General features: G+C 40.3%; 1 non-coding gene across 1 annotated transcript; it reads left to right on the plus strand.

Annotated features, from left to right (window-relative positions):
* The first annotated feature begins 3,146 nt into the window (after positions 1-3,146).
* On the plus strand, positions 3,147-3,254 carry LOC112712372 (small nucleolar RNA R71). Its single transcript, XR_003157771.1, has one exon. It is a non-coding gene; the product is annotated as a small nucleolar RNA R71 (small nucleolar RNA).
* Positions 3,255-11,070: the final 7,816 nt, after the last annotated feature.

Raw genomic sequence — 11,070 nt, forward strand, 5'->3', positions numbered from 1 at the left:
CGTTGGATGAACTCCAACCATCCTCTAGCCACGGGCTTGAGGTCATGCCTTCTCAATTGAACCGACTTTCCTCTTGAATCTCTCTTCCATTGGGCGCCCTCTTCACAAATGACTGTGAGGACTTGGTCCAACCTTTGATCAAAGTTGACCCTTTTAGTGTAAGGATGTTCATCTCCTTGCATCATGGGCAAGTTGAATGCCAACCTTACATTTTCCGAACTAAAATCCAAGTATTTCCCCCGAACCATAGTAAGCCAATTCTTTGGGTCCGGGTTCACACTTTGATCATGGTTCTTGGTGATCCATGCATTGGCATAGAACTCTTGAACCATTAAGATTCCGACTTGTTGAATGGGGTTGGTAAGAACTTCCCAACCTCTCCTTCGGATCTCATGTCGGATCTCCGGATATTCACTCTTTTTGAGTTTGAAAGGGACCTCGGGGATCACCTTCTTCAAGGCCACAACTTCATAGAAGTGGTCTTGATGCACCCTTGAGATGAATCTCTCCATCTCCCATGACTCGGAGGTGGAAGCTTTTGCCTTCCTTTTCCTCTTTCTAGAGGTTTCTCCGGCCTTAGATGCCATAAATGGTTATGGAAAAACAAAAAGCAATGCTTTTACCACACCAAACTTAAAAGGTTTGCTCGTCCTCGAGCAAAAGAAGAAAGAAGAGAGTAGAAGAAGAAGAAATAGAGGAGATGGAGATGGCTTTGTGGTTCGGCCAAAAAGGGAGAGAAAGAGTGTTTAGGTTGTGTGAAAATGAAGGAGTGAAGATGGGTTTATATAGGGTTGGGGGGAGGGTTATGGTTCGGTTATGGGAGGGTGGGTTTGGGAGGGAAAGTGTTTTGAATTTGAATGGTGAGGTAGGTGGGGTTTTATGAAGGATGGATGTGAGTGGTGAAGAGAAAGATGGGATTTGATAAGTGAAGGGTTTTTGGGGAAGAGGTGTTGAGGTGATTGGTGAATGGATGAAGAAGAAGAGAGAGAGTGGTGGGGTAGGTGGGGTTCCTGTGGGGTCGACAGATCCTGAGGTGTCAAGGAAAAGTCATCCCTACACCAAGTGGCGAGCAAAATTGCTCTTTGTGCCAATTCTGGCGTTAAACGCCGGGCTGGTGCCCACTTCTGGCATTTAACGCCAAGTTCTTGCCCTTTTCTGGCGTTTAACGCCAGTCTGGTGCCCCTTTCTGGCGTTAAACGCCCAGAATAGTGCCAGACTGGGCGTTAAAGGCCCATCTGCTAGCCTTACTGGCGTTTAAACACCAGCAAGATCTTCCTCCAGGGTGTGCTGTTTTTCTTTCTGTTTTTGCTTTTTCAATTGATTTTGTGACTTCTCATGATCATCATCCTACAGAAAACATAAAATAACAAAGAAAATAGATAAAATATAACATTGGGTTGCCTCCCAACAAGCGCTTCTTTAATGTCAGTAGCTTGACACAGGGCTCTCATGGAGCCTCACAAATGCTCAGAGCAATGTTGGAACCTCCCAACACCAAACTTAGAGTTTGAATGTGGGGGTTCAACACCAAACTTAGAAGTTGGTTGTGGCCTCCCAACACCAAACTTAGAGTTTGACTGTGGGGGCTCTGTTCGGCTCTGTTTTGAGAGAAGCTCTTCATGCTTCCTCTCCATGATGACAGAGGGATATCCTTGAGCCTTAAACACCAAGGATTCTTCATTCACTTGAATGATCAATTCTCCTCTATCAACATTAATCATAGCCTTTGCTGTGGCTAGGAAGGGTCTGCCAAGGATGATGGATTCATCCATGCACTTCCCAGTCTCTAGGACTATGAAATCAGCAGGGATGTAATGGTCTTCAACTTTTACCAGAACATCCTCTACAAGTCCATAGGCTTGTTTTCTTGAGTTGTCTGCCATCTCTAGTGAGATTTTTGCAGCTTTCACCTCAAAGATTCCTAGCTTCTCCATTACAGAGAGAGGCATGAGGTTTACACTTGACCCTAGGTCACATAGAGCCTTCTTGAAGGTCATGGTGCCTATGGTACAAGGTATTGAAGACTTCCCAGGATCCTATCTCTTTTGAGGTAATCTCTGCCTAGACAAGTTATCCAGTTCTTTGGTGAGCAAATGGGGTTCATCCTCCCAAGTCTCATTACCAAATAACTTGTCATTTAGCTTCATGATTGCTCCAAGGTATTTAGCAACTTGCTCTTCAGTGACATACTCATCCTCTTCAGAGGAAGAATACTCATTAGAGCTCATGAATGGCAGAAGTAAATCCAATGGAATCCCTGTGATCTCAGTGGGAGCCTCAGATTCCCATGGTTCCTCATTGGGGAACTCTTTGGAGGCCAGTGGACGTCCATTGAGGTCTTCCTCAGTGGCGTTCACTGCCTCTTCCTCCTCTCCTAATTCGACCATGTTGATGGCTTTGCACTCTCCTTTTGGATTTTCTTCTGTATTGCTTGGAAGAGTACTCGGAGGGAGTTCAGTAATTTTCATGCTCAGCTGACCCACTTGTGCCTCCAAATTTCTAATGGAGGACCTTGTTTCAGTCATGAAACTTTGAGTGGTTTTGATTAGATCAAAGACCATGGTTGCTAAGTCAGAGGTGTTCTGCTTAAAGTTCTCTGTCTGTTGCTGAGAAGATGATGGAAAAGGCTTGCCATTGCTAAACCTGTTTCTTCCACCATTACTATTGTTAAGACCTTGTTGAGGTCTCTGTTGATCCTTCCATGAGAGATTTGGATGATTTCTCCATGAAGGATTATAGGTGTTTCCATAGGATTCTCCCATGTAATTCACCTCTTCCATTGAAGGGTTCTCAGGATCATAAGCTTCTTCTTCAGATGAAGCTTCCTTAGTACTGCCTGGTGCATTTTGCATTCCAGACAGACTTTGAGAAATCATATTGACTTGCTGAGTCAATATTTTGTTCTGAGCCAATATGGCATTCAGAGTATCAATCTCAAGAACTCCTTTCTTCTGATTAGTCCCATTGTTCAAAGGATTCCTTTCAGAAGTGTACATGAATTGGTTATTTGCAACCATTTCAATTAGTTCTTGAGCTTCTGTAGGCGTCTTCTTCAGATGAAGAGATCCTCCAGCAGAGCTATCCAAAGACATCTTGGACAGTTTAGACAGACCATCATAGAAAATACCTATGATGCTCCATTCAGAAAGCATATCAGAGGGACACTTTCTGATTAATTGTTTGTATCTTTCCCAAGCTTCATAGAGGGATTCTCCTTCCTTCTGTCTGAAGGTTTGGACTTCCACTCTAAGCTTACTCAATTTTTGAGGTGGAAAGAACTTTGCCAAGAAGGCATTGACTAGCTTTTCCCAAGAGTTCAGGCTTTCTTTAGGTTGTGAGTCCAACCATATTCTAGCTCTGTCTCTTACAGCAAAAGGGAATAGCATAAGTCTGTAGACCTCAGGGTCAACCCCCATTAGTCTTGACAGTGTCACAGATTTGCAAGAATTTAGCTAAAAACTGATGAGGATCTTCCAATGGAAGCCCATGGAACTTGCAATTCTGTTGCATTAGAGAAACTAATTGAGGCTTAAGCTCAAAGTTGTTTGCTCCAATGGCAAGGATAGAGATGCTTCTCCCATAGAAGTCGGGAGTAGGTGCAATAAAGTCACCCAGCACCTTCCTTGCATTGTTGGCATTGTTGTTGTTTTCGGCTGCCATGTCTTCTTCTTCTTTGAAGATTTCTGTTAGGTCCTCTACAGAGAGTTGTGCCTTAGCTTCTCTTAGCTTTCGCTTTAAGGTCCTTTCAGGTTCAGGATCAGCCTCAACAAGAATGCTTTTGTCTTTGCTTCTGCTCATATGAAAGAGAAAAAAACAAGGAAATATGGAATCCTCTATGTCATAGTATAGAGATTCCTTGAGGTGTCAGAGGAAAAGAAAAATAGAAGGAAAAGGTAGAAAATTCGAACTTATCAAGAAAGATGGAGTTCGAATTGTGCATTAAGGAATAGCGTTAGTCCATAAATAGAAGGATGTGAGAAGAGGGGAAGAAATTTTCAAAAATTAAGTAAAAGATTTTGAAAACATTTTGAAAAACTTTAATTGATTTTCGAAAACCATGATTGAGAAAGAAGTAAAGTGTTTTGTTTGAAAAATATTTTGAAATTAGAAATAAAAAAGATATGATTGAAAACTATTTTGAAAAAGATGTGATTAGGAAAATATGATTTGAAAAACATTTTTAAAAAAGATTTGATTTTGAAAATTAATGACTTGGCTATCAAGAAAAGATATGATTCAAACATTAAACCTTTCTCAACAGAAAAGGCAACATACTTGAAATGTTGAATCAAATCATTAATTGATAGCAAGTATTTTTGAAAGTAGAAAGAAATTGATTTTGAAAAAGATTTGATTGAAAAGATTTGATTTGAAAAAGATTTGATTTTGAAGAATTTTGAAAACTTGAAAAAAATTTGCATTAAAAACAAAATCTTCCCTCTTGTGCCATCCTGGCGTTAAACGCCCAGAATGGTGCACATTCTGGCGTTTAACGCCCAAACTACTACCCTTTTGGGCGTTAAACGCCCAGCCAGGCACCCTGGCTGGCGTTTAAACGCCAGTTTGCCTTCCTCACTGGGCATTTTGAACGCCCAACTTTTTCTGTGTAATTCCTCTGCAGTATGTTCTGAATCTTCGATTCTCTGTATTATTGACTTGAAAAGACACAAATTAAAATTATTTTTGGATTTTTAATAATAAGGAAAAATGCAACTAAAATCAAATAACAATGCATGCAAGACACCAAACTTAGCAGTTTGTATACTACTGACACTAACAAAATGAGAATGCATATGAGACACATAAACACTCAAGTCAAGAGAATTTAAAAATCAGAGCAATGAAATCACCAAGAACAACTTGAAGATTAATGAAGACACATGCATGAATGCAAGAAGAACAGAAACATGCAATTGACACTAAACTTAAAATGAAACACTAGACTCAAACAAGAAATATTTTTAGATTTTATGATTTTATAATAATTTTTTTTGTGCTTTTTCAAAAATTAAGTGGAAAAGAAAATAAAGGTATCAAAATTCTTAATGAGAATTCCAGGAATCCTTGCAATGCTAGTCTAAGACTCTGGTCCAGGAATTAGACATGGCTTCATAGCCAGCCAAGCTTTCAAAGAAAGCTCCGGTCCAAAACACTAGACATGGCCAATGGCCAGCCAAGCCTTAGCAGATCATTGCTCCAACAGCAAGATTGATAGAAATCAACAAGCTCTTGTGATGATAAGTTGAAACCTCGGTCCAATAAAATTAGACATGACTTCACAGCAAGCCAGACTTCAACAGATCATCATGAAACTCTAGAATTCATTCTTAAGAATTCAAAAAAAAAATACCTAATCTAAGCAACAAGATGAACCGTCAGTTGTCCAAACTCAACAATCCCCGGCAACGGTGCACGAAATTGTGATCATCAATGGCGCCATCAACATGGTACGCACAATTGTAATCTCAACTCTTTATCACAACTTCGCACAACTAACCAGCAAGTGTACTGGGTCGTCCAAGTAATAAACCTTACGCGAGTAAAGGTCGATCCCACAGAGATTGTTAGTATGAAGCAAGCTATGGTCACCTTGTAATTCTTAGTCAGGCAAACTCAAATGGTTATGGATGATGAATAAAACATAAAGATAAAGATAGAGATACTTATGTAATTCATTGGTAGGAATTTCAGATAAGCGTATGAAGATGCTTGGTCCCTTCCGTCTCTCTGCTTTCCTACTGTCTTCATCCAATCTTTCTTACTCCTTTCCATGGCAAGCTGTATGCAAGAGTTTCACCGTTGTCAGTGGCTACCTCCCATCCTTTCAGTGGAAATGTTCAACGCACCCTGTCACGGCACAGCTATCCAGCTGTCGGTTCTCGATCATGTCGGAATAGAATCCAGTGATTCCTTTGCGTCTGTCACTAACGCCCCACAATCGCGAGTTTGAAGCTCGTCACAGTCATTCAATCATTGAATCCTACTCAGAATACCACAGACAAGGTTTAGACCTTCCGGATTCTCTTGAATGCCGCCATCAATTCTAGCTTATACCACGAAGATTCCGGTTAAAGAATCCAAGAGATATCCACCCAATCTGAGGTAGAACGGAGGTGGTTGTCAGGCACACGTTCATAGGTGAGAATGATGATGAGTGTCACGGATCATCACATTCATCAAGTTGAAGAACAAGTGATATCTTGGAACAAGAACAAGCGGAATTGAATAGAAGAACACTAGTAATTGCATTAATACTCAAGGTACAGCAGAGCTCCACACCTTAATCTATAGTGTGTAGAAACTCCACCGTTGAAAATACATAAGAACAAGGTCTAGGCATGGCCATGAGGCCAGCCCCCAAACGTGATCTAAGAACTAGATGTCCAAAGATGAAAATACAATAGTAAAAGGTCCTATATATAGAGAACTAGTAGCCTAGGGTTTACAGAGATGAGTAAATGACATAAAAATCCACTTCCGGGCCCACTTGGTGTGTGCTTGGGCTGAGAATTGAAGCATTTTCGTGTAGAGACTCTTCTTGGAGTTAAACGCCAGCTTTGGTGCCAGTTTGGGCGTTTAACTCCCATCCTTGTGCCAGTTCCGGCGTTTAACGCTGGGAATTCTGAGGGTGACTTTGAACGCCGGTTTGAGCCATCAAATCTTGGGCAAAGTATGGACTATCATATACTGCTGGAAAGCCCAGGATGTCTACTTTCCAACTCCGTTGAGAGCGCGCCAATTGGGCTTCTGTAGCTGCAGAAAATCCACTTCGAGTTCAGGGAGGTCAGAATCCAACAGCATCTGCAGTCCTTTTTAGTCTCTGAATCAGATTTTTGCTCAAGTCCCTCAATTTCAGCCAGAAAATACCTGAAATCACAGAAAAACACACAAACGCATAGTAAAGTCCAGAAAAGTGAATTTTAACTAAAAACTAATAAAAATATACTAAAAACTAACTAGAACATACTAAAAACATACTAAAAACAATGCCAAAAAGCGTACAAATTATCCGCTCATCAATCCCCCAGCAGAATTTTGTGCATGCATAGGGCTGGGATAATGCCCTTAAGGGCACTTATAGTCCACCCAAGGGCAGTCCTATATGTCTTAAGCACTTGAATTATTACTTCTTCTTCCTGTGGCTCTAAGCCAGAGCTTATGATCACAGGAAAAGTATCTTCATCTTTGAGAAATGCATATTTTAGGGAAGATGGTAATGGCTTGATCTTAAGCTTTGGAGGCTTCTCCTTTTCCTTAGGAGTTTCCAAAGGATCCTCCAAGTTAGGCTGTTCATCAGTAAGGATGTCATTCATCCCTTTCTTAAGATTCTCAGCTATGTTTACTTCTTCCACTAGGGAATTAATGAGGTCATCGTTCATGCATTCCTCTGGGGTGTCTGGATGCTGCATGGCTTTTACAGCATTCAGTACAAACTTTTCCTCATTAAATCTCAGGGTTACTTTCCCTTTTTCAACATCAATGAGGGTTCGTCCTGTAACTAGAAATGGTCTCCCTAGGATAAGGGATGAACTCTTGTGCCCTTCCATGTCCAACATCACAAAGTCAGTGGGAAAAACAAAGGGTCCAACTCTGACAATCATGTCTTCGATCACTCATGATGGTATCTTAATAGAACCATCAGCAAGTTGAAGGCATATGCGGGTTGGTTTGACTTTCTCAGTCAAGTAAAGCTTCTTTATTAATGAAGCAGGTATTAGGTTGATACTTGCTCCAAGGTCACATAGAGCTGTCCTTGTACAAGCATCACCTAGAGTGCATGGTATCATAAAGCTTCTAGGGTCCTTAAGCTTCTCTGGTAAGCTGTTTTGAATGATTGCACTGCACTCTTTAGTGAGGAGGACTGTTTCTATCTCTCTCTAATCCTTCTTATGACTCAGAATGTCCTTCATGAACTTAGCATAAGAAGGTATCTGTTCAAGAGCCTCTGCAAAAGGGATCTTGATCTCTAGTGTTCGAGATAATCCACAAAGTGGGCAAACTATTTATTGTTTTCCTCTTGACAGAGTTTCTGAGGAAATGGAATCTTTGTCTTATATTCATCAATCTTGGTTGATGAAGGCTGAGTGCCATGTGTGTTGGAAGGGGGGTTACTAGCTTGCCTAGGATGTTTGTTATCAGTAAGTGACTGGCCTCCCTTGCTTGGGCGTTCAACACCCATATTGCTGCCCCCTTCCTAGCATTCATCGCCAGGGACACTGCCCCCTGTTGGGCGTTCAACGCCCTTGTTGGCATCCCTAATTGGGTGTTCAACGCCAGGGATGGATACCCCTTCTAGGAGTTGAACACCAATGACATTCCTCTTTGGGAATTCAATGCCCTCAGAGATGTCTTGGACAACATTCTGACATTCTTCTGTAGGCTTTTCTTTCTTATTGTACTGAGGTTGGGTGTTTAAGGATTTCCCACTCCTCAGTTGAATGGCCTGGCATTCCTCTCTTATCATCTTAGATAACTGTTGCCTTGTCTGACTCAGCTAAACTTCTACATTTCTGTTTGAAGCTTGAGTTTCTCGTAAAGCCTTTGCAATTCCAGTAGTTGCTGGGCAAGGGAATGCAGCTGTTGAGTCAAGGGGCCAGCCTGTTCTGGAGGGTTAGGTCCAGTAGTTATTACCTTAACCTCTCCTTTCATAGAAGTCTCAGCAGATGAGTACAGATGTTGATTAGTGGCAATTGCCTCAATAAGCTCTTGAGCTTCTTCAATGGTCTTTCTCATGTGTATGGAACCACCAACAGAGTGGTCCAAAGACATTCTAGCCATGTTTTAAAGTTCATAGTAGAAGATGTCTAACTGTACCCATTCTGAAAATATTTCAGTGGGACATTTTCTTAGCATCCTCCTATACCTCTCCCAAGCATTATAAAGAGATTCATTATCTCCTTGCTTGAAGCCTTGGATGTCCAGTCTCTACTGGGTTAGCTTTCTTGGAGGGAAGTATTGGTTTAAAAACTTGTTCACTAACTGTTTTCAAGTTTTCAAGCTAGATGTGGGCTGGTTATCTAACCACCTCTTTGCTTGGTCCTTTACAGCAAAAGGAAAGAGCAATAGTTTGTAGACATCTTGGTCTATTCCCTCATTGTGTACTATGTCAGCAATATTTAAGAAATCTGCCAGGAATTCTATAGGTTCTTCCTGAGGAACCCCAGAATATTGGCAATTTTGCTGCATTAGAGTAATAAGTTGAGGGTTTAGTTCAAAGCTACTTGCTCTGATGTGAGGTATGCTAATACTTCTTCCATAGAAGTCCGCAGTGGGATTTGTATAAGATCCCAGAGTTCTTCTGAACTCTTCATTCCCATTTCGGTTCATGATGAAAAAAGGTAGAAGAAGAGAAAGAAGAATGAAGATAGAAGGAATAGAAGTAGAAAAGATAAACAAGAATTAAAATATTTTTTTAATTTATTTATTTATTAAGGTTAATGTATTAAAAAGAATTGAAAGTTTAGTCCTAGGAAAATTTTCATTTAAAAACTTAGCTTGTAAAAGATTAAATGTACTTACTTTAGTCCTTGTAATATTTATGTTTCAACATTTTAGTTTGTAAAAGATTATAGGCTTAAATAAGTTTTTGGTCCCTGTAAAATACTCGATTTTTTTGTTTTCGGTCTACTAAATTTCAAAAGTTGTCTATTTTAATCCTTCTTGTTAGTTTGCTTTAAATAGTAGTTTCTATATTATAGAAAATTTAAGAAATATAAGACTACTAATAAGGAGACAAAGGTGGGTAATAAGAGAGTCAAAACAATAGTGTATGAGAGTCTTTATCAGTATTTGGGTACGAAGAATGAGAGATTTGGATCAAATTAAGTAATTAAGGACAAGAATGGTGAGATTTTGCAATGAGAATTACTTCATGTCTTCATGAATATAAAAGTCTCTTGGTGCTTTTCAGTAAGAATTAATTCATGATGTGGTAGTTACTGCATTAGGCACTTAGCGCATGTGTATTTAGTATGTAATTGTTACGGTCCAGCCCAGCTAGGCATGGAGACCGACCCGGCCCGGTACCTACTGACCCGTTTGGGCGGGTCGTTGTGCCCGCCTGTCTGGCGACCCGGCCATGCACCCTCCTTGCCAGTGGCACAATAGCTGGGAGGAAGGAAACTTCCTGGAAGGAGGCCTCCCCCTGGGGGGCCCACTTTCCTGACACGATATATAAGGGGAGGGCCCTACCCCTCCCCCAAGGTACGTCACACATATCACTTTACCCCTATTTCTCGCCTGTGCCACAACTGACTAGAGCATTGGAGTATCTTTGCAAGTGACACCCCTTCCCCGCAAAGAGCTCGAGACGTCGGCTACTCCATACTCAGCCCTGCAACCCAGAACCAGGCCGTACCCCTCTTTATCAACCCAAAGATCCCACCGAACCGCCCGGTACCCGACCAACTGAACAGTAATAATACTGATTTCTGTATTTTACTAATTTTCTATTTGTTAATGAAGTTTATCTAAAAGTAATAATATTGATTTCAATTTCTCAATCATTCATTTCTTCTACAAGAATTGAATACACGAGTTCAAGCATTCAGGCTTCTATTTTGTTTAGATTCATTAATAAATAATTAAAGGCAATGACTTAGAATAATATGTCATGTTTTGTCGTGTTGGAGGGTTGTTGTTTTAATTTGTCCTTCTTTGTGTGTTGATTTTCATATAATGTGCTCCTTTTCCAGGATCAACAGCAGTCTTGATCTTCACTTAGGGGGGATTAAACTAAAAATAATATCAGTGCATTTATAATGAAATGCTTCTTGAAGTTTTGGTCATAGAATTTAACTAGCTTCTTTTTTTTATTTACTGATGTCATTTTTAATATCCTAATTCCTGCTCTCTATTAGGCATTTGGTTCACTATTTTCACTATACAAACTGCTTTAACTAATTTACTTAAATTGCTGAGAAATTGAGATAAACTGATCTTAATTAACCAGTACAATTATTGGACTTTACAAAATTTCAGAGCTAGATTTCCTGTTGTGGTGTGATTTAGATTTTTCATATTTACACGTTTCCAATATCCACTTGAAAGGCATAATTAATGATACCATTT

This window comes from Arachis hypogaea, chromosome 1 (genome assembly GCF_003086295.3).
Source record: "Arachis hypogaea cultivar Tifrunner chromosome 1, arahy.Tifrunner.gnm2.J5K5, whole genome shotgun sequence".
In the NCBI taxonomy this organism is placed as follows: Eukaryota; Viridiplantae; Streptophyta; class Magnoliopsida; order Fabales; family Fabaceae; genus Arachis; species Arachis hypogaea.